General features: G+C 48.0%; 1 protein-coding gene across 1 annotated transcript in view; it reads right to left on the bottom strand.

The window, feature by feature from the left end:
* The window catches only part of PAPPA (pappalysin 1), a 243,399-nt gene that overhangs the window by 75,405 nt on the left and 143,995 nt on the right, over nt 1–23,999 (bottom strand). The gene's annotated exons all lie outside the window — the stretch shown is intronic.

Below are 23,999 nucleotides of genomic sequence, written 5' to 3'. Positions count from 1 at the left end.
CCCAGAGATTCCTATAGATGAGTACAGAAGAATTAAACAGGTAGTAGAAAAGTCATACATCAAATTCACTAGTCAAAGTCAAGATAAAATACTTGATGTGTGACTGTCTGCAATTTACAATTGCAATCATCAATGCTTTGGGGTTTTTTTAAATGAGTTTTTGGGTTGGAGGAATTTTATATCTACAGAAAAGTTGCAAAGGTCACACAGAGTCCAAATGAATCCTTCATCCAGTTTCCCTTCCTGCTAACATCTTCATCAATTCATTCCTGAAACCCCAAAGAGAGGAAGATAAGTCATTTAATCAAGTTTGGAGAATCGTGGAGAAGTCACCCGGAGAGTGACGTGCGGTGGCATACTGGCCTCTATTAAGGAGACCCCGGTTTATCTTACACATTTGAAGGTTGGATTGAGTCACAGGTTTTCAAGGTGTCACTTGTGGATTCACAGGGTTCCTTGGAGGTGCCAGCCTGGGGGTCAGGATGTGAGATCTGCCCCCTTTCTGCCCCTCTGCTGCTCCACTTGTAGCATCTCCACTCCTCTGTCTTATGTATCAAGCTGCCTTGTAATGTTTCCTTTAAGAAAAGATCTTTACTGCTTTAAGAACATTGAAAAGTGTTGAAACTCGTTTATTGCCAGAGTTTCCCTCCCCCTCCCCAAGAAGCCAGTGGGTCCTGGGCATACAGTATGGCTTTCCCAAATGTCATAGGAAACATCTTAAGGAGAGGAGAGAGTATGCCAAACATCAACCATCTCATCGGCTTCTGTTATTCAAATCTCTAGAAGCCTAATACCAAGGAGACTATGGGCAAAATGGCCACTTTAACAGGCTGGAAGACATCTTCAAGTTTATTTATGTTTCTCAAAAACAACTGGGACCTAGCTTAGGCAGATCTGCCAGTGGATTGTGTTACATTTTACAACAGTGCGAGACTTTGCATAAACTATCTACGGCATTTGAAATCCAGGCCAGCAATTCGACATGTATCATTTTGGAATTCCTTCCCCTTGTGTTCTGAGCCGCCTGTCCCCAGCAGAGTGTGGTGGGGCACATCTCTGGAGTGCTACAGTTGGGGGCAGCGGGGGGGGGGGGTAACTTATCTCTGCATCTAAAACATTCACGGTCAGGGAAGTCTTCAACAGGAACAAAGCCCTCTTACTGCTTAAATACATTTTCCTCTTATCTCATCAGCTCTATCAGCACCAGACAGGGCTTTAGAGGTACACACTGATGTTATTTTATTCTCCTGTTTTCCTATTTAGTTTGTGTTTGTTTCAAGCTGGCTGCGATCCTGACCAGGGACAGTCAAAGCGGATCAGGGAGGAACAAACAAATCCAGCTGAACCTTTGCCCAAAGCCCCAGTTGATCTTAAAACCATCTATGTTCCTGGGGAGGCAAGGGCAGGGGAGGGAAGGCTGCAGGGGAAAGGTAAATCAAACAGTCACAAGCCTCCTGCTTTTATAGACCTTGTCAATTCTGTTCACTTGGCCCCCACTTATTCAGACTGTGCAGCACACTGCGCTCCACATCCCCGTGAGACAATAGCCTTGCCCTTGGCCACAAGGGTGGTCACTAGGGATACAAGGGTGATCCCAAGGAGACTGGTTTTATAGGGATGCTCTGTTTTCATCCACCCATTTCTTTGCATCTCCCAACAAAAGCAAGTCCAACTTCATGACGCATTCCTGAGCAATGTAGATTTTACTGAATGTTCATGGGGGAACAAGCAGGAGAATTACATCTCACACTGCATGGGGACTCGAGCTCTCCGAGCTGCCCCAGGAACTGAGTTAGTTCCTCCTCACTCATCATTTCCAGTGTCCCTGGCTCAGCTCCAGTGACCTTCCCATCTCTCCCAACTGACCCCCCACCCCACATCCCACTCTGTACCTCTCATGCCAGTCATTCTTCTCCCTCAAATTATCCACTCTGGCACACATACCACACACAAGGCCTTCTGATGACCCTACCCAGAGCTGTTGGGGTGGGGGGGTGGGGGTGGTGGTGCCGCACATAGCAACATTTTACCCTACCGTGCTGGTATCGCTCCACCTTGTAGAACACCGTGAGGGGACTCTAAAAACAAGGGCAGCCTCTAGGCTTCAGGTTTCCCTAGACGTATGAAGAGGAACCTTTCTGCCTTCCCCACTCCCATGTATGCTGCAGCATTATCCACAATCACCAAGATGTGGAAACAAACAGTAAATGGATAAACAAAACACGATCTATCCATAGAATGGAATATTACTCAGCCTTTAAAAAGGGAAGGAAACCCTACCATTACTGACAGTACAGATGAACCTTGAGAAGATCATGTTAAGACAAAGAAGGCAGTCACAAAAGGGCAGATACTGCATGATTCCCCTTCTATGAGGTATCTAAAGTAGTCGAACTCATAGAACCAATGAGTGGAACAGTGGTTGCCAAGGGCTGGGGGAGGGGGAAAAGGTAGTTGCTAATTGGCAGACATCAAGTTTCAGGTATTCCAGATGACTAAGTTCTAGAAATCTGCTGTACCTGTAGTCAACAATACCTTAGTTATTGTACACACAAAAATTTGTTAAGAAGGTAGATCTCTTGTTAACTGTTTTTATCACAATAAAATGAGACACAATAATATTTTGACCGGCCAAAATGCTGATATTCATTGAATAAATGAATGAATGGATTGATGGATGACTACAGTAATAAACAAATGAGCCAGTGAACGTCAGGGGGAGAGAAATTCATTTTAATGGTGCTAGGCAAAGAGCAGATGTGGTTGGGCTGACAAGCCCCTTAGTGTCCTCTCCCTTAGTATCCTCAGGGTCGGAGAAGGGATTACCTAGCATCTTATTGATTACTTCAGGGACAGAGAACTCACTCTCATTTATAGGCATGCCCAATTTGCCTTTGGACAGCTCTTTACCACAGCCAGGAGGAGATGTCTGGCTACACTTCCCCCTCCTTCTTCCTCTAATGAGCAACGTCTATAAGCTGTCTTATTCAGATTTCTAGAGTTCGAAGGAATTGGAGAATTATCTACTGAGACTATTCCTCCCACAGTGGTCAAGGAAGGAGTAGGTTGTCTTGCACAATATAACATAGTAAGCAAGTGGCAGAATTATTATGAAAATGCAGAGTTTTCTGGCTTCCAGGAATGATGGTTTTTCCTCACCTACATTTGGTACCCTCTCAATCCTACATTTATTTTAAGTTTATTTATTTTAGTAATCTGTCCACCCCAACATGGGCTCAGACTCGCAAGCCCAAGTCTTTTGCGTAAAACCATCTCTAGTGAGATGTCTCCCTCTGCCCCAAGAATTCATGGCAGAAAGAGCAGGCATGAATGCTGGAGCCCACACCACTCTTTTCTCCAGGAAAAGGCCAGCCTTAGGTCTTTGATGGAAGCTGAGCAGCCACTGTCCCCCAATCTCATCTTAACACCTGAAGGAACTGAGGGGCATGAGACCCCTTTCCCCCTTGGCCTCAAGTGAGACCTCTCATCTTGAACATGATGACTTAGACTCCACATCACCTTCATAGTTGTCTGCACTTACATCAAACAGCACCCATGGGAAATAGGAGACCTGGGTCTGTTCTGGCTGTGTCACTTACTAGCTGGACATCTCTCCCACCCTCAGTTTCCCCATCTGTGAAATGTGGTTGTTGTACTGAATGACCCCTAGGTACCTGAGGAGCTTAAGGACACCCACAGTAATAACATCCACCAAGGGTCTCATGGCCCCAATATCATTTAATCCGCAATACCAGTTATCCTCTGTGAGGTTGGAATCATTGTCCCATTTCTCTGATGAGGAAATGAGGCACAGAAGCTGTATATAAGTCCTTCAAGATCATATCTAGTTGTGTAGGACCACCAGAAGTCAGACTCTCATCCCTCAGATTCTGTGTCCTGTGTCCTCAATCACAAAGCACCACACCTGGTGCTTGTCTTGGTCAAAACCTCCCCTTCCTCTGATGGAGAAGGCACCAGTTACCACTCTCTTTGCCTCCAGCTGCTCCACATGCTCTCCCTTATCCACGGTCCCCATAGTTAACTTGCCAAAGGGAAGAACTAATCCTCTTGCCCTGCTGATGATCACCCCCATGGCTGCCCGTGGACCACAGGATGCAGAGCTCCCTCGACACAGCTGGCAAAGGCCATGGGGAGCAGGTTTCAGCCATGTCACCACCTTCACTGCCAGCTGCTCTCTTTCTCCCCTCCCCACACAGCAGGTGGGACACCACCCACATGCTCAGTGGTGCTCCCTTCTCCCTGAGTGACTCTTTCTCTCCCATGCCCTGGACTCTGCCGCCATGATGCTTGTGCCCAGACTTCTCCCTGCACCCCCACCCCCCTCCACGGCACTAGCTGCCCATTTTGTGAAATACTACACACACTTCAAAGCCAGTCTCAAATGTCACCCCTCCTCTGAAAGCCTTTGCTCACCCCCCAGGCAGAATTAATTGCTCTCTCTTGTGTCCATATAGTTCTTTATATATACCTCGGTTACAGAGCTTGTCAGGTTGGATTATAGTTGTTTGGAGCCCAGTCTTCTCCTTTTAAACTCGGAAGACTTCCAAGGTGAGAACCATGCTTTATTCATGCTCACAGAAATCTTAGCAGATCACCCAGCACCAGGGCACAGTAATGCCTCAGGAACAGCAGCAGCAGCAGCGGGAACAGCTACTGAGTGCCTGTCCTAGGCTGGGTGTTTTGTTAAGGATTCTGTGTGTACTAAAGTGTGCAGGCCTCATGACAACTCTGAGAGGTAGGTACTATGATTATACCCATTTTATAAATGAGGAATCGAGGCTCTGTACTTTGCCTGAGGTCACACACCTTGTGAATGGAACCAGGATTCAATTCTAAGGCATAAACTTGGCCCACACTCTTCATGGGAGATGCTAAGTTGTAAAGGGCACACCTGCCCATCTCTCAGGGCTGTCGTGGAGGATGGACTTGGGATTTCTCCTGAATAGAAGTTGCTTCAGCAGCCCAAAGCTGCCCTGAGGCAGGTGATGAAGGTCACAAGAGCCCTGGGTTGCCAGGCCAGAGTCTTGCCTACTCGAGGTGACCCAGTTCCTTACTTCCTCTGATACCCATCCTTCCCACGTGCAGAAGGACAGGGTAAGATGAATCCCGAAAAGGCTTTTCAGTTCTGACATTCTGCCAGCTTTTCACTCCCAGCCTCTTCCCAGTGAATGTTGCTGGAATGAGTGTTGACTCTGTAATGAAGTGGGCTTGTTCTGTCGGCCCCTGAGCCAACTCCTAGACCCCGTGTCTCTGGTACTCTGAGGTAGAAGGCTAATTTCACAGCCACATTTCTGGGACGACCAGAGGGGTAACATAAACATTTATTGCAGCCATTCCAGCAATGTGTTTTCTGTTTTCTTTTCTTTTCTTTTCATGCATGCTACAAAAGAGCTGGTTATTCCCCCCCGCCCCCCACCAAGCTTTGAGATCATTGGATGTTTGTACTGGGGGTGTCCTCAGAGATCTGAGTCCAGCCGTCACATCTGACACAGGGATGGGGAACAGAGCCCAGTGGAGAGGCAAGACACTGGCTGTAAGCTCCTCTGGGATGGGCCAGCATGTCTGGTGGTGACTGGGGTTGCCTGGCCTGACAGACACAGAGCCTCTGTGGCCCCGGGACTTGGCGGCTCTTGTCCACTCCATGCACTACCAGCCAGTCCATCCAGCACCCGCCTCCAAGCCCCTCCTTTGCCGAAGACTGCTTTCAATTAGAGGAGTTAACGATGTCTTGCTTTCAAAGGGTTTTTTAAATCCAGTTTATCTTCCACCCACACACGTCGTACACAAAGGCAGGGAGACAGAGGGAGAACAGGGGGAGCAGGAGTTCTGGTATTTTCCCACACAGGGGAGATGCCATGAGGTTTCTATTGAATTTCGCTTTTACAGATTTACATGCCCTTTTGTCAATCACAGGAGGGAGGAAGTGCTCTTCAAATCTCTGGCCCGTCCTCTCCAATTTCCTCTTTCAACCCAAAGGGACCTGGGAATGGGTCTCATAGAAAAAGAGAGGAAAAGAAATAGGGAGGGGGAGCATGGGTGCATGCTGACACTAACAATACACATAAATGCACAAGTGCATGCACGCACGCGCATGCACACACACACACACACACACACACACACACACACACACCAGGCACTGTTTCCAAATATTTCTACTTAGGCCACATTTTAACCTCAGGCTTGCAGATCCAATGCCAAGTTATTTCCCCAAGAACTGCAAGGCTGTAAGAGGGGCTGGGTTCCTTGATATGAAAATTGTAGGAGAGCAAGCCGGTGGGGAGGCCACAAGTCGGGCCATGGGACCACGACACCAAGTGGGCCAGGTGCAATAAAGCCATCTCTGTAAAGCTGGCATAGCTCTCCCTTACAGCCCATGCTGCTCCCTCCTCAGGGTCCCCGTTGAGGAGCGACAGGGCACCGACTCTTAGAGTCTACAGTACGGGAGCTGCCTAGGCATCATCTCGCCTGGCCTGCATCATAACTGTGAGGAATAAGCATCTTTCTCCCCATTTTAGAGACAAGGACTCCAAGGTTTGGAAGGCATTGGGCACTTCCCCACAGCTTAGGAGTCAAAGCCAAGTGGTCTTACTCAAGGTTCATATCCTTCTTACCCCACGGGTGGAGACTTCTCCAATAGCTTCTGGTCATACCTTTCACGGTTTCTTGTCTGTCCACCTATCTCCATTCTTGAGTCTGGAGGACAGCATTCATGCCTGATTTAGCTCTCCTCTCCACTGGTGTCTAATGCAGGGCACTGAGCACAGTTCAGTGAATACCTCCTATACTGAATCTCAGTTCTTGGCTTTTCCAAGGTTATACACATGGTTCAGGGGTGACGTATTTGATCCAGAAGCCCCGTGTGTGGAGATGGTAATAACCATGTGGTGCAGGGAAGGTCCTAGGAGGCCTAAGATTCATTTGTGGGCACCAAAGTTCAGACCTGCCCACCACCCAGGCTCACAGGCAGTCGATGTGTAACAAATATGCTGATAACAATAATAAATGGTATTGGAGGCACGTTCTCTCATGTACAGCAGAGCCTGTTTGATTCTGTGGTTTTATTTAATCCTTAAAACCACCCTATGAGAAAGGAATGAGTATTACCTCTACTTCTCAGATGAGAAACAGGCTGACGGCTAACAGGGAGTGTGATGGCCCTTGACACTGCTAGACCAGTTGAGGCAAACGTGTGGCATCAGTGCTGCTGTTCCCCAACCCCTTGCTCCGGACAGACACCATTAATTGAATGGTGTCTGCTCTTCCCCCGAGTGTAGACCTCAGAATGCACCTTCACAAAAAACACTATGGCAAGCCGCTCACAACTGGTTGGGATTGGCCCGGGAGGCGAACCTGTTTGCAATCTTTGAACTTGGTTGTTAGCTCACTGAGGGCAAGAATGGGCACTTGCTTACTACATCTTCAGCATGAAGAGCAGTGAAAGGCCTAAACTAAGCACTAAGCAAAGACTAGTTGCCTCAAAAAATCAACTGCCAACCGTAACAATGTTATTGATCCTTCACTACATACAAGTATATCCCCTGTTTTTCCAAAAGTCCACTGCACCACTTTGCTTTCACGAAAGTCCTGAATTAGTACCTGTTTTTGCCACCTAAAAGAAATCCAAAGAGGATTTTTGTTTGTACAAAAAAAAAAGGTGGAAAGCAAAAACAGCATTCATGTTGGTTTTGCAGCGAGTCTTACAGAGGCAGTGCAGACCCCAAGCAGCGAGAGCCACCCCACCCATTACACTGGGCATCTCAGCCTCAGCCACCAGAGCTCTGACCCGTACCGCTGAGCATCTGCGCTTTATCTCCATGTATTTTGTGCATCCATTAGCAAGATGTGTCCTAAGGTATCAGGAAAGCCTAAGAGAGATTATTTTGGGGGTCTGGGAACACTCAAATGTTTTTTTTCATATAAATGAATGGCAATTACTTCTCTGCCTTATGCCATTTTGGCTTACGGAAGGCGTCACGCGAGCACCCTGCTTTCGGGTAGTGGAGAAAACCTGTATCAGGCATTCTAACAGGTGTTTCACATGCCTTATCAGAATTAATGCATATATGGACACTGGAAAGCCAAACGTCCAGATTGGAGGTTCAGGGCCACTTCCACTGGCTGCACAGCACTGTAGTTCTCCACCCACATCCCCCCTGGATTCTTCTCACTTCTACATCCATCCTGACCTCCTCCCTATGCCCCTTATTCCAAACTGACTCCCCCCACTGTCCTGAACAGAGAACTTTATGGGCAACTAAGGGTTAGCGCGCACACACACACACACACACACACACACACACACACCTTCAATCCCCTCCTCTTGACCTCCTTTTTATACATTTAATACACTGAAAAAAAAAAGAGACAGAAATAGAGACAGACAGACAGACAGGCAGAGAGAGAGAAAGAGAGAAAGGAAGAAAGCCAGGCTTTCCTTTACCAACCATTAGAAACAATTATCACTTTCCCCAGGCCCCAGAGCAGCTTCCCTCTTTGATGCCTGCCTTAAAGAGATAGAGGGGAGGGAGGGAGTGAACTGCCTTTCTTTCAATTTTGAGATTTATTATTTGGCATGGACAGATAATCAAGCAAAGAAGCATTTCCTGCATACAAGGCGGGTGTGCAGAGTGGAGAGATGCCTCCTTCCTCCCACCCAGAGCTCTGGAAATAGCAGCAGACCTCGGGGCCTCCACCCAGGAGACACTTCCAGATAAGATAATTTGGTGTTTGATGCCCTCCAGCCTTGGGGCTCAGCTCTGGGGTGATTAGCACCTCAGTGCCCCAGAGGTCTATTCCTAACACATTAGGTATTTCACCCTCCTCAGGGATCTAATATCCTCTGGCCTGCATCTCCCCCAAGCATCTAGAATCCTGGGGTTTAGGGTACAAATTCTGGGCCTGATCAAAATGACCATGGAGAAGAAGCCAGGCTTATGAGGGGAACAGAGCAAAGAAACTCATGGAAGGTATCCCTGTTCTGGAGCACCTGAACACTTTTACAGGTGGGGAAACTTACCTTTGTTACAGTAGAAATGGTTCACGGTCAATTCTATGGCTCTTGGGGACAGAAATTGGATGTCCCAACCTTCTTCTAAGGGAAAAGTTTACTCAAGAGACCTGAGAAAGAGCATCCAGAAGAGGTGGCAAGGCCAAGTTTAAACCAGCACCTGTGCTTTGAGGGCATCTCCTCACATTCTTGGGAGGCCGGTGTCACCACCCCCACTTACTCTACAGATACAGAGCCTGCCGAAGCCACACCTGTCGTGGCTGGTGAGCTCCGGGTCTGGCGCCTGCCTGCCCATGTTACTCCAAGTCTCTGTCCTATGATATAAGTGAGGACACTGAGGGCCACAGTGTGTGAACGGTGATCCCGAGGCGGTGATGACGATGCCCCAGCTGCTTCCACCTCCGTTAGCTCCAGTCTGTGTCACAGTGGAAGGGAGATTCACACGTACCCATTTTCAGATGGGTAAACTAAGGCCAAGGGTGAGGGAGAAAATACCAGCACAGCAGTGGCAGCTCTGAAAAAAAACGGCACTGGTCACCAGTTCCTATAGTATGAAGTGTGACTTCTCATAGTGCAACCCCAAGAGGTCAACGGCATCTCCCCACCTGACATACAGGAGGGCCAGGCGTGGGGCTGTGCCCAACCCAGACGCCCGTTTTGAGGAGGCACCGGGCAGGGGCTCGGGCTTCTCCAGCTAGTAAATCCTCTAACAAGGGAGAGTGATTAGTGTCGGATGTGGCGGTCGGCTTTTGTGCTGCTGACAGCACCTCCCTTTAAAGCCCTGGCTAGGCTCATTTCACACGGGGCCCTCCATAGGCCTGCTCCCGGCTCCGTAATTATGCCATTCACCAGTCACCCGGGCCCGCCTCTGAACTCCTGACCCAGCAGTGAAAGACTTGGGATCTCATTACTAATCTCTTAAGCCACCTAGTCTTCCAAAATACATCCATTTAACTTGGAGGCCAAGGCTTTGGGGGTGGGAGCTGGGGAGAGAGAAAGCCCAGCACAGGGACTTCTCATGACATGGCCACGTCCCCTTTCTGAGGCCTGTGGCCCAAGCCCCAGGGCAGCTGGCCTGGCTGTCCGGCTCAGTGCAGGGCAGGCCTTTCTGAGGGTCAGTGGCTGGGCTTAAGGACCAAGAGGCCTTTGGAGGGGAAGGGCATCTGGGCCCACCTGTTTGTAATTTCAGGGGTGTGGGTAGGGGATGAGGCCTATGTTTGTTTTAATTATTATTATTGTTGTCGAGAAGGGAGGGAAAAAAATGAGCAGAAACTGCTAACATCTGGAGGCTGCTGTCCAGCTTACGTAATCTCCCGTCGCAGAGGAGGAACACGGGATCCCCAGCCAGATGGTCCGTGGGTGACTTCATGGCACATGGGCCTCCTCCAACAGTAAGATGCTGACAGGGTTGGGAGAGTGGGTTGTGGGACCTTCCTGAGATTCTTCAGGGGTGAGAGGTAGGAGTTTGGGGGCTCCCAGAGATCTCAGTTTTCTTTGGGTAGACTCAAGATTTTTTTCCAGCCAAACGTACAATTTTTTTGTTGTCTCTCATTCATTCATCCATTCATTCATTCATTTACATAGCACTTACATATGTGCAGCTTCCTTATTCCCCATGGTCTACTTGGTGAAAATGGATCCCAGAGGAAAAAGCAATAAATGTAAGATCCTTCTTGCAAACAGCTCCCAGACCCATGCGGGAGGGTCAAGGTAAACGATTCTACAGGAAAATACTCAGAGAACAGCGTGGTTGGTTCTGTATTTGAGGTATGCACAGGTTGAGGGAGAGGCATGGAAGAAAAAGTTGCCTCGGCAATCTGTGCCTGAGCACCAGGTCTAAAAAGCAAAATTTTAACGTCACATGGGCTCTGGAGAGCAGAGGCTGGAGAAGAAGAGGTGACAGAAGGGGAAAAATGGGGCCACAGCTAAGCCATGACAAACCCAGTTTCCCAGATGATGACACAGCAGAGGCATGAAGGACAAAGTTAGAGATATGGATCCTGCTGCAAACACAGTTCTGAGCATACTGCTTTAAAAAAAACAAACAAACAAACACATTGCTATCCTTTGGCGTTTTCAAATCTCTCTTTTTTAAAAGCATTTGTACCTAAAGGAATTCATACAACGTCATGAATTCTAGATAAGAATACATAAAAGCAGCATAGACTGTGGATCAGATCAAGAGGGAACCGTTAGCTTCAACCCAAGTGCTAAATCGGAACGCAGAGATACTGCCGGCATAAGGTGAAAATCCCGAGGCACTGCTAACTCCAGATATGAATCCTGAAGCATCCCCATCTTTATTTCAGAGCCCAGAGGTACTGCCCTTTCTAGAGAATTCCACTGAGCCCTGAAACACTCCCAGTTCTAGCCCAGAATACTGAGATACGGGGCCTCTAGAACAGGGCCAGGGAATGCCGTCTGCTCTAAATCCAGCATCCCCAAACCACCTGTGGAGAATCACACACCAAAGATGGAGAACACAAATCTGGTTAGCTTCCACCTTAAAATGCCCTCTCTACTGGGTCTAGAGTGGAATTAGAAAACACAGCCAACTCTGGAGCAAAGTCCTAAAACATGGAAGTCTCCACCATTCAGCTCAGAGCCACTCAAACCAAAGCAGTATGTCACAGGCATCTCGTAGACCTTTTCTTAGCCCTTCCCTGGGAGCCCTGAGATGTTCATGGGTTAACCAGGAAAGCGCTGACCACATCCAAGCTCAGTGCCTGGTCACCGAAACCCTTGGTTATGAATAGTTGAACAGTGGTTAATGGCAGTCTTGACCACACTGGCCTATTCAAGAAAGGTCAGAGGAGTGATTTTTCACTTAAAAACATCTGGGTACTGAAAGAACAAGCCTTTCTCAAGTTCATAAAAGTAGGAGTTTCCAGGTTCTTTTCTGTTTTTCCTCTGCACTCCCCGTCCATTCCTCCTCTTCTCCAGCTTTCCTAATTAAGATCTGTATGTTCCAAGTTATGTCCATGATGAAGCCCGAGTCACATGACCTGCAGAGAACCCCACTTGATGCCAAGATGGCCCCACAGAGTGCACCATCCATGGGTACTCACTGTAGCCCTCAGGGTTCCCCGATCCCTTCCTGAAACCTTGGTGAGCAGGGGCCAGAAACCACAGAATGATTGGCTCCCTTCTCTTTGCTTTTGAAGAGTAGGCAGTGTGCTTGCCCGGGCTGCCTTGAGCTTGATTTCTCCTAGAAAGGGGCCCCGAAGGATGCAGGGCACTGACTTATGCTAGGAACAAGAGGCCAGGGATTGTCATGCTTTTAGCAGTGTCCTGCTGACCTTCGAGCAAACACATGGGCTCTCATTCTTAAGGACAAAGGCGACATTGCTCTCTGATCCCACCTCTCCAGATATCAGAGGTAGTGCTAGTGATTGTGACATACAAACTGGGGACTTGGCCCGCCAAATGCCCAATGGACACTGCTGACTTACGTGTTCACCACCCCATGAGCACATTCCTCTGAGGGACAGAGACTGTCCAGAGTGATGCTTTCCCCCAGTGGCGCCCTTGGCCAAGGCAGCACACATCTGCACAGAAGGAGGGTGTTGAAGCAGCTGTTCTGAGATGTGCTCCCTGGCCAACAACAGCAGCAGGATCTGGAACCCACAGTGTGAACTCTCTGACCATGCCTACACCTGCCACTTCCCTGCACCTTCCACTGAGCGGCGGAAGTCACACACATCTTAATGTCAAGAGAATGTGGGCTGGAATCTCAGCTTCTGCCATTTCCTGACAGCATGAGCTTGAACCCTTTGGGGAGGGCTAAACTTCTCTGCTGCAAAATGAGATGCTGCTTCCTACTCAGGAGGGCTGTGACCAGGCTGAGAAATACTCTTACACATGCAAGTGTTCAGACACTGCCCTACATGCTAGGAACAGAATTAACATTTCTCTACCTCATCCCCACCTACCTCTTTCTTCTTGGCTGTAGAGGAAGACAGGCTTGGGTTCCAATTCTAGTTTTCCCTGCCCCATCCCTGGGCCAGCTGCAGAACCTCGGATAAGTTACTCTGGGAGTCTCAATTTACTCCCCTGTAAACCAGTGAGTTAGGGGCCGCCTCACGGGGGCAGGGTGGGGCAGGTGTAAATGTGCTAGAACAGCGAGGGACTCTGGGTAGAGCCCCTGGAGAAAACACCCTGCTAGCCTGCTATCCATACGGTTCCTGTCACTGTGGTCAACTACTGTCATTGCCATCATGTTACCCCTTTACTGTCATTTATTATTGTTTAAGCACTGCTTTTCCTCCCTCCCTTAATCTTCCCCTCCTCCTCTCTCCCTCTCCCGCCTCTCTCCACCTGTCCTTCCTCCCACCCTTCTAGCTCTTCCTCTTTCATACTCTCCTTGGCTGGGCCTCTCACTGGGAGACCTCTAGAAGATAGAAGACAGCGCCTTATGTCTCCATCAACCACTGTAGGAATCTAGTCACAGGGACCTCACTGAGACCCTAATCTCTCCCAGAATAGTAAGGGGCAAAAGGGCCTTTACTGTGGCCCAGCTTCCAGAAGCTGTTTTCTACTTTCTGCACAAAGCTGTTAACAAAACAAAGTACAGGTTTAGTCATTAATATTTACCACATGCCTACTATGTGCCAGGCCTTCTTTTTCATCTTGGAAACAACAACGTAAACCCCTGTGCTTCTGTGGCTAACATTCTGGAGGAATGGGGGCACAGAGGGGGGTCATGGAGGCCCAGAGCAGCAGAGAGAAGTTCAGGCGGGGTCCAAGGTGGGCTTTCAAAGCCCCTTCCCCCTACTCACATGGTAGCATGTGTCCCATCTGCAGAGGAGGAGACAAAGCAGGAGACTTAAGAAAGCCCTGCTTACTATGGTCCCTATTGCATTTATCAGGGGACTGTATCCTGGCCACACAAGGGAATCACTTACATATGCTGCTTTGGACATTTAAGCCAATCTAAAGGAGACATCACTCAGCAGACACTCTTTCCAACAGCATTGTTCAGCAGTGAACCCATCAGCACCCTAGGATTGCTCTCCGGGCAGCAAACCCTGTGGTACGCATCGGAAATACCTACACATTATACGACAGAGCCCAAACCCTTAGCCACTCACAGGGCATGTGCTATGAAAAGCTGTGGACACAGGAAATGCAAACTACAAGGCAGCTTGTGCTCCGGGTCGTCGGATGGTTCCAGAAGAATGAAGGCTGCACCTGGGTGGGTGACCATATGGAAGAGGTGCCATTTCAGCTAGACCTTGAAGGATAGATAGCTAAGCCTCCAAGAGGTGGACAGGTGCATGATGGATCTTGCAGACAGGAGAAATGGAAACCCCAAGACCCGTCTGAAGATTGCAGGTCGCCCATTCTGCCGGGAGTGCACCTGTCAGCCAGGGAGCTGTGTGGAAGGGCTGGCAAAAGTCATGCTAGACCCTGCCTAGTTTGGCCTTTGGATTTTAGAGACCACAGGGAACAATACAGAAATCTTGGCAGGTGAGAGATCATGGAGACCGATATTTATTGTGAATTCTGGAAATTGTACCCCAAGGGCAAAATTCCTCCAGTGAGGATATATGCACACTTAAAAGATTTAAGACATTGTTTCACAAAAAGATTAATATGTCATATCTCACTCTGGAATAGAGAGAAATACTGTGTGTGTGTGTGTGTGTGTGTGTGTGTGTGTGTTTAATTTATTGGGAAATGGGGCGCCTGGGTGGCTCAGTCGGTTAAGCGTCCAACTGCTGATTTTGGCTCAGGTTGTGATCTCGTGGTTCGTGAGTTTAAGCCCTGCATCAGGCTCTGTGCTGGCAGTGTGGAGCCTGCTTGGGATTCTGTCTCTCCCTCATTCTCTGCCCCTCCCCCACTTGCTCTCTATCTCTCAAACGAAATAAAAAAAATTATTGGGACAGTTGGTACAGACCCTCAAAGAATTGGATTGACTCCTTTTTCCACCACATGGAGCAGAGGTCCCTCTGTTAACCTCTGCTTTTGCATCTATGAAATGGGAACACAGCTCCTACTACACAGCTTGGTTATGAGGATTTAAATGCGATGACTGAGCTGAATGAATTTAGGTAGCAGTTACCATTCGTCAAGCACTGCCCCAAGGGCTCCATGTGTGCTCTTTTGTGGAATCCTCATCATTACCACTGGCCTTCTCCATTTTACAGATGACAAGGCCGAGTAACTCCTCTGAGACCTGACTGTAAGTGGCAGCTCCGGGATGTAATATGCTCCAGATCAGCTCTGTCCAATCAGAAGCCCACTATCTCCATGTGGCTATTTAAATTGAAATTAATTAAAACGAACGGTTCCTTGGTTTCACGAGCAGTGCAGACATAGAACACTGGAAGGTCTATTGGAAAGTTGCTCTGGAAACTGGGGTCCTAACAGCTCTGCCTTCTCTGACATAAGGCTCATGCCCATAGTTCCTCCAATGCATCCCAGTCTCTCCGCTTCCTTGAACTGCACTGAATTGATACTCTTTCCCTGGTTCTCCACGGAGAGAACCTTGTTCCCACATAGCACTGCAGACCTGGGCTGGGCATCTCAGGCAGCGTCCACATTCCTGAAAGCAGCATTGTGCCAGCAGACCAGATCTCTCCCCAAACTGTGCTACATCCCAGTATGGAGAGAAATGCAGACACCAGCCAAGCATGCCCCTCCACCAGCTGCACATATGGGTCCACGGTGGGCAGAAGCCCAGAAGTCTCTGTGGGACCACCCTGCATGGAAGCTTACTGCTCAGCAGGGGCACCTCTCATATGCCTGATGGAGCCCATCCCTCCCTGGAAAACTGAACATGCACAAATGTATCCAGGACCTCCTGGGACTTGGATCTGGCTGAAAAATGAGGGGAGTTTTAAGAAACCCACGGCTGGGGTGGAAGAGAGAGCGGAAAGCCCTTTTTGGTCTGGGTCTGTAGCTAACACATCCAGGCTACTTGGTGGGAGGGGGTGGGAATAGGGGGCTTGAAAAACAAACACAAACAAACACACACACACACAAACAAAAACAAAAGCCTGTGCATGGCCAAACCTCAACTCCCCTTGGAACCCCATCCTTTGGGCCTGGCTTGAGAAAGTTTACTTTCAGACATAGAGAAATGAGCACATGTGGTTTTGGGGACAGAATTCAATACCGCCGGAGCAGCGGGCTCAGCAAGCTTGACTGGCTATTGCTTCCTAAGTGCACTGCAGCCCCGGAGAGAGAACGCTGTTTACATTTTTTACATGTTTCTTGGGTACAGAACATGAAACTAAATTACACAGCAAAGGCTGTGCTGGCTAACCACCAGTGCCCCCACTTAAAACAGAAACAATTAAAAAATAGAGAGAGAGAGAGAGAAAGAAAAGGAAAAGAAGAAAGAAAGAAAAGGAAAAACGAGAATGGAGAGGGGTCTTAAGGGAACCTGAATGGGTAACAGGGCTGGAAGGAAGGAGTCTGGTCCTGAGTCTGAGAGCAGGGAAAGAGGACGTGGAGACTGACCATGAGATGTGAGTGGGTCAGGCTTGGACCGAAGACAAAGGAATCTTCCTAGAGGGGCCGTGGGGTGGGTTGGCAGGCCTGAGGCTGCTCTCCGCGGAGAACCAGTGGAAGCAGCCCCAAACCACAAAGCCGTTCTTGTTCCTGGGCTTCAAGTCAGGAGGCAAGCAAGAAATGAAGACTCACTCCTGAAACCAGGCACCTCCCCGACCCCGGTCCACGTGGCACCTTCCTGGTCAGTCAGAACGTGTCTGGTGCCTGCCAAGGCCTCTAAGGCCAACGCCAACTCCAATCGTCTATGTACCACAGCACTCTGCCAACTTCTGCCCTTCCCAATTTCGGCATCCTTGTCCCGTCCTTACTGGACACTGCATGCTACTTAAAGGCTAGGGGTTCAATGATTTGTCTCAACCTCAACCCATGGCTGAAAATGATCCTTTGGACATAGTAGGTGCACAGTAAGATTATACTGATATCCAATCCAAAGAACAGAATCATTTCATAACACACAGGAGACGGAGAGGTTTAGGGAAGCTGTTTAAGCAAAGTCAAAACTTCATTAAATGAGGGCCAGTAGACTCTCAAAGTCTCTCTCTGTTTGTGCCCGAAAGAGTATGCCCTTAAAATAAATAAATAAATAAATAAATAACAATGATAAAACTCAGTTGTTTCTAACTGGATCCGTCAATTGCTAAACCTTCATAGGCAGAAAGAAGCATTTCATTAGAAAATCTTTCAGTTGCTATTAGAAGGAAAAACCACATTTCTGAATCAAGTGTTTCATCCTTGACAAACACCTGCCAGGTAGGGATTACTGCTGCTATTTTATGGATAGGAAGTTGGGTAGGAGCAGAAAGAAATGGTTTGCCCAAAGTGACAGGGTTGGTAAGTGGTGGCCCCAGAGCTCGAAACCAGGTGGACCTGATTCCAATTTTCATCTTTTTGAAGAAAAAGCTTATCATTCCAAGTTTTTCAGGGTCAACAGGACAGCTGGTATTTCATAAGTTTGAATAAAGACCGACAGAGTGAATGGGTGAAGGAAGGAGGAGAGAAGGGAGGGCTGGGAGGAGGGTCTGGTGGTGGACTCCTTTGTTGGGACCCTGAATAATTCTGTAGATTTAAAGTCCCCCCCAAGCTGAGGTTTCCATGATAAATCCCAGGCAGTCAGAGCAACCAGCTCAGGCACTCCTTTCTGATGCAGGCGCTGTTTCTTATTCCCCTGAAGGGATTTTGGTGCCCTACATCCACGAGACAGGCTATAACAGGCCATGGGACTTTGTGTTCTGTCTCCTTAGATGACTCACACATGTGCTCTTGAAAAATTATTCATAAACCACCAGGAGAAAGCACATCCCGTGGGTATTTGGGAGAACTGCTTGGAATCTTCTCGGACATTTCAGTGTGTTCCTTCTGCCTGTGTTCCTTCTTCCACCATGGGCAGATGTTCTCACCAGTGAGAAGAGATGCACACTTTGGTGAAGTATGTGCAAGAAAAGGAAAGCTGTTAGAAGTGACCTCAACACTGAGCGTTGAGTCCAAGATTTCTCTCTGTCCTTTGCAAATCATATCATCTGAAAAGCACTGGAGAATTGCTTGCCCATGCAAAATTTCCCAGGGAGGCTGTTTCAATGACATACCAGCAGTGTGGCGTAAGAAAAGGCAGAAAGAAGAGTGCCATCAGTGAGGTGGTTCATCTCCCTGAGACTCAGTCTCTTCATTTAGAGAGAAGTGAAACCCCTCAGTTTTATAACGTGCTTTAAACCCCCAGGGCAGGCTCTGCATTACAGGAGGTGTTCAATAGACGCCTCTCCTCTTCCTCAAATGGACATCCGATTCCGTTAGCCCCCTGCTTTTAATCTCTAAAGAGCTCCCCTCTGCACTTAGGATGAAGTCTAAATTTCAAGCATCTGAAGGATGCCCCTACACACCCCATAAGCTCATCTCTCAACTTCCCCTTTATTTCTTATTGACTTTTTTTTTTTTTGGATGTCTGTCTCCACCTCCCTCCCCTGACCCTCCGCACTCCCTACACTGTGTCGTAAGTGCTTGTGGAGATTTCTCTCCCTTGTGTCCAGAGAACCAGCTGGGCATCTGATTTCTTCCTCTGGATGCAAGGAGGAGGAAGACACAGAGAAATGGCCTCTACTTGCTGGCTCAGACCTGGCAGAATGCACACATTTTGTGATTCTCTTACTGACATCTCAGGGCTTTCTGTGTACAGCACATGGCTTGTGACAAACCTGTAAATTGAGCCAAGGTACCTCTTCCATCCACAATTTTCTCCTTTGTGCTTTTTTCTCCTATAACCCAGAAATAATTAGGCACTGATCTGTAAAATGGTTTTTTCACACTTTGGGGTTGCCAACTTAAAACGTGTCCTATAGTTCTCCCATATTTCCACATACGTAATTTAAATGACTTTTTGGAGAGGGCAATGCTGAACCTAAAAGAACGGGTGCCTACGGGTGGAGATCTACACAGCACGGCGGAAACAGCGGGGTGATATTTGGGGTACTGGTGTAGCAGTTCCCACTTTCTTGGTGTTCCTTGGATGCTTACTACCTATGAAAAGATGCAAAAGACACAGTTTCTCCTAGCTTCTTCTCCGGTGTCACTAACAAAAGCAGGTGGGAGCTGCCTCGTCCTGCACCTGAGCTCCTATTTTGAACACAGTGGCCAGCCCCCTGGTTCTGCCCCTTACAAGAGTGAGCCCCAAAGCTGCTCACTCAACCTTCTGAGCCTTACTGTCTGAATCTATAAAGTGAAAACAGTGATTCCTATTTTTCAGTTTCAGTAGGATTCAAGGAATTTGATGCAGAAGCTGGATCAATTTGATAAGTATTATTTTTATAATTTGTCCAAGACCTTCGGAAAGTGGGCAAAGGACTTCTCCCATCCCTACATGTGGCTGTCTCTCGGCTGGCTGAGAAAGCTGATAGCACTGTGGTTTCTTCCTCAGAGAAACTCCCTCTGAATCCCACTCTTGGGTCTCTGGCTGCTGTTTCTAGTAGGACATACCCCACTGATGAAACTGTGAGCTCTTTGAGGGTAGCACTTCTTTGGGATTTCTCTTAAAATGTCTGGTGTGGTCCTGAGGACACAGGAAACATTCACCAACACAGCTATTCTAACTCAACTAAATGTTGACTGAGCTTCTGTACTGTGGGGGCCAACGTGGTCTCTAAGTGAGGGTGTGGAGGAGAAGCCTAATATGTACAAGACCATTAACATTTGCACTACCCAGTGAGTGTAAAAACACAAACAAACACACAAAAATCTACCGCTAGGTGTTTTCTCCGCATTTGCTCTCTTAACATCTGCCAGGTAGATGCTGTCATTCCCTCTTTCCAGAAGAGGAAACTGAAGCTCCCAGAGGAGTCATCTGCTCAAGGTTCCCAAAAGTCAGAAGAGGGGCAAAGAGGGCAAAGCCACAGCCACATGATTTCCACTTCACCCCATTAACCCCTATGCTCTTTACCTACTCATGTTTCTCAGTGTACGATTCAAACGTGCTTCTGCATGAGTCTATGAATAAATGAATACACAAATTATTGTAACACATGGCAAATTATGATTTATATTTTAATGGAAGGCCCAAAGTGTTATGGACATGCCCAGAGGCTGGTGATAACAACCTAAGGTACAGTGGCAAAGGACTGGCATACCCAATGATGGGTTGATGGGGTGGACAGAGAACAGATTACAAAGGAAGGAGGGATGTCTAGGGTCTCACCTGCCTTACAAGGCAGGGATGTCCCATTCAATCACCAGCTCAGTCTGAATGCCTTACGATGGCAAGCCTACTATATCACAAGGCACTCCATCCCCCTGTGGATAATTCTCATTCTTAGAAAGGTTTTCTTTATTTTGGCCCTAAAACTACTGCCCTGGAAATGCTTAGTCTAAGTTTTACCCTCAAAGGATTAACCAAATAAATTGGTTGGTTGACTCAAGGTCTGTAATCCCTGGGGAGCACTGAACAGTCCAGATACTATTTCCATTTCCTCCTTAGGCCCTTGCAGAAGGAGGGAGGTGTGCCTGTCTAGATAGGAGGAAATGGACTGTGGTAAGAAGTGCTGGGGATGGGGCGGGGGGAGCAGGATGAAGGGGTATCTACACCTCATCTTGGCAGCCTATGGTGTAAAAGCACCAGAGCAATGCAAAACATGGAGACAAAATTAGGACAAGACGAAACTTCTGCAAGCACTTAACCCAAACCATTTCTGAGGTTCCCCGAAGAGAGAGAACTTGATTCTTTCGGTCCATTTCCATTTTTGTTCTGTCTCAGGGACTTCTTGAATTCCAATGGGGCCAGGAAGGTGCATGACCAAAATATCTAAAGAATGTCTCTTATTACAGGGTATTCAGCCCAATCTGCGCATCTGGAAGTTCTGATGCCTCTGATCATGTCTGGCTATGAGACTCAAGGTTCGGGCTGGAGTAGCTTAGCCCTAACGAAATTGGGGGATCTTGCTGGAGGAGAGTGGACATGAGAGACTGGAAATTATTAGAAGCAAAGGGCTTTTACAAAACTGAAAGTAAGGACAGTGCTCAGGAGTCTGTTAGGGGAGAATCTAAGAACTTCGTGGTGTTTGCACTGTGATGCCAACAATGGGATCTGCCTGGCTTTCTTTCTGCTTGTTTCCTCAGGGGGATTTTCTAGGTATCCACTGACCTCCAACTTTGGGATGTGACTGCATATTCCCAATCTTACTGCCGGCTTCAATGAGATCCTAACCTTACATTCTCTACGTCTAGGCTGTGTGGCTCTGGGGAAGCCACTCAACCTCTCAGTGCCTCCAAGATAGGGGACTGGCTGTGGAGGGTCCAATGCAGTGGCTGGTGGACCTCAACGGCCACTGCCCCCTCCCCCCCCCTCCCTTTATCTGTTCCAGTCGTCACTCTCTAGACCCAGCTCCTACAAGGGAATGTCATGTGTGCGTGCATGCGTGTGTGTGTGTGTGTGTGTGTGTGTGTGTGTGTGTGTAGAGAAACAGAAAAAGAAAGAGGAAGAAGAAAGAGGAGAAAGTATAAGTGTACTGGGGGGAGGTGAGGGGCACCTGGTGGACCTTAAGAATCTCTCTGGAACTGCCTTCTCTCCTTCTCTCAAGCCATCAACCTCTTCACTGGAAGCCCTGACAGGGTGAAAATTAACTACCAGCCTCCTCTAATCACTGCACAGGGTAATGAAGGCCATGGTTATACTTCCCCTCTTTTCTGTTGTCAGAGGGAGCTACTTTATACCCCAGGGAGAGCCTTACGCAGAATCACCAAGGCTCTGCATAGGTGTGTGTGTGCATGTGCATATGTGTGCAGGACAAGGGCCGGGTACGAGCGACTTCTAGGCATTTGCTTCTAGTTGGGAAATTCAGAAGACTTTTGTTCTGACGCCCTCCAGGCTGCCTGCCTGGCCCTGCACCCAGCCTGTGCGACACATCCCCTCCCCTGACCCCGTATTCTCCAGTGAGCTGATCTCATTATGGCAAATTTAGTTACAGCTGAAGTCTCCTTGTAACAAAGATTATGTCCAAGCCCAGAGTAATGGAACCTAGTCGATTTCATTAAAATAAAATTGGTTACAATGAATAATTCAATAGGATGATTTTGTTTCCTCATCTCCTCTTTGTAGATCGAAGAGCTAGTATTTATAATGATTTTTCAAAATTGGATTTTTGTTTAGGAAGAGATAATCAACCATAATTCTTGACAGCCCCTCCTTACAAGGCTGAAATAATTGCCCATCGAAGTCTCCTTTCAAATGCTGGGGCTGGACCATTCTTTCTCTCCTTTTTCTCACTTTCGCAGCAAGAACGTTCAGTTGGTTCTGAAGCACAGCTGCTACCTCCGCTCTTGCTCATGTGCGATTCCAAATGCGTCAATTCCCTTGTTTGAATGATGTTTTTTAAACATTTCTAGAATTGGATGCAAGTGTTGAATTGGGAATTCCTGGCTCTATTGCTGGCCAGCCCTGTTGTCCCCAAGCAGGACCTTCCATGTCCCAGAGAGGGGATTCTTGGGCATTTTCTCTTTGTGGTACTCATTTGCATGCAGCAAGGTGTGTGTGTGTGTGTGTGTGTGTGTGTGTGTGTGTGCGCGCGCCCACGTGCACATCCATGCTCACACGTGTGCGTGTAACTATAGCCAATTAAACACATCCTGTGCTCAAAGATGAGAGGATGAAAATGAATATAACTCAAAGCTGTTCTCAAAGAACGAACAGCCTAGGGGGAGCCAGACATGCACACAGGTAATTCTGGTTCAAGGTGACAGGGGCAACGAAAGAGGAATTCAGCAAGTACAGAGGTGGCACTAGATAAACCCTAGACATCCATCCATCCATCCATCCATTCATTCAGTCATTCATTCATTCTTTGAGTCATTCATTCACCAGGCTGGCACCATGCAGGATTTCTTTCGACTCTCCTCAGGGCAGTCAGAAACAAATGCAGATGAATAAATAATCTAATGCACAGAAACACAAGCAAACAGATGAACGAAAAGATGGCCAAATAAACACTGCAACTTGTAAATGAAGTGTACTTATCCTGTACCTCATCCAGTGATTTTCACTGGGTCCCAGAAGAAGGTCAAATGTCTGGTTCATCTAGAAATCAGGCCTACTACCCACACCCCCGAGTCAAGGAAGCCATATAAAAGAAGAATGGTAGGAGTAATAGCTCATCTGCAAGGCCAGGAGGCAGGCTGGCCTCTGAGATGGCCACCCGGCCTGGCAGTTGGAAGCACTGAGTCGTGTCTCGGGGAAATGGGAGTCTCGGAAGAAGGCAGGTGCTTGCTCAGCAGGATAATTGGAAAGGGGGCTCTGGGGACAGCACAGCCATCCCTAGAATCACACAAGCACTGGTGGCCCCAACCTCTTGCTCCCTCAACTAAACTGGCAGTCCCCTGGAGAAAGAACCCTGGAACATAAATAGTGCATTAGGGGACTAAGGACTGAGTCACAGCTTTTTAGAACAGGGAAGTCCTTGGAGATCATCAAGCTCAACTATCCTCTAATTTAAAGATGGCGGGAGGGGTGCCTGCCTTCAGTTCAGGTCATGGTCTCACACTTCATGAGTTTGAGCCCCGCATTGGGCTTGCTGTTGTCAGCACAGAGCCCGCTTTGGATTGTGGTCCCTCTCCCCCGCCCCTCCCCTGCTCATGCTGTCTCTCTCTCTCAAAAAATAAACATTTAAAAAACAAACAAACAAACAAACAAGCAAACAAACAAAGGGGGGAATGGGGCCCAGAGAAGCGGGAGACTGGTCTAAGGGCACACAGCAAATTGTGATAGAGTTAATTCACAGGTGAGTCCTCAAGGAGAGCACAACTTGGGACCGCCCCCAAAAAAGTAGGACTCCTCCCCAAATTTGGTCTTGCTGAATTGAATTCCACTGACATATCTAAAATGGAATTCTTTAACCAAATATGAATTATAAAATGTAGGGAAATAGGATGACAGGCTTTACCCTACTGTGATGTTCCCTGCACTTAACCATCCCATGTC

The sequence above is a fragment of the Prionailurus bengalensis genome, chromosome D4, assembly GCF_016509475.1.
Source record: "Prionailurus bengalensis isolate Pbe53 chromosome D4, Fcat_Pben_1.1_paternal_pri, whole genome shotgun sequence".
Lineage (NCBI taxonomy): Eukaryota > Metazoa > Chordata > Mammalia > Carnivora > Felidae > Prionailurus > Prionailurus bengalensis.
Note: the sequence above shows the minus strand (reverse complement) of the source record. Positions and strands in the feature narration are given on the sequence as shown.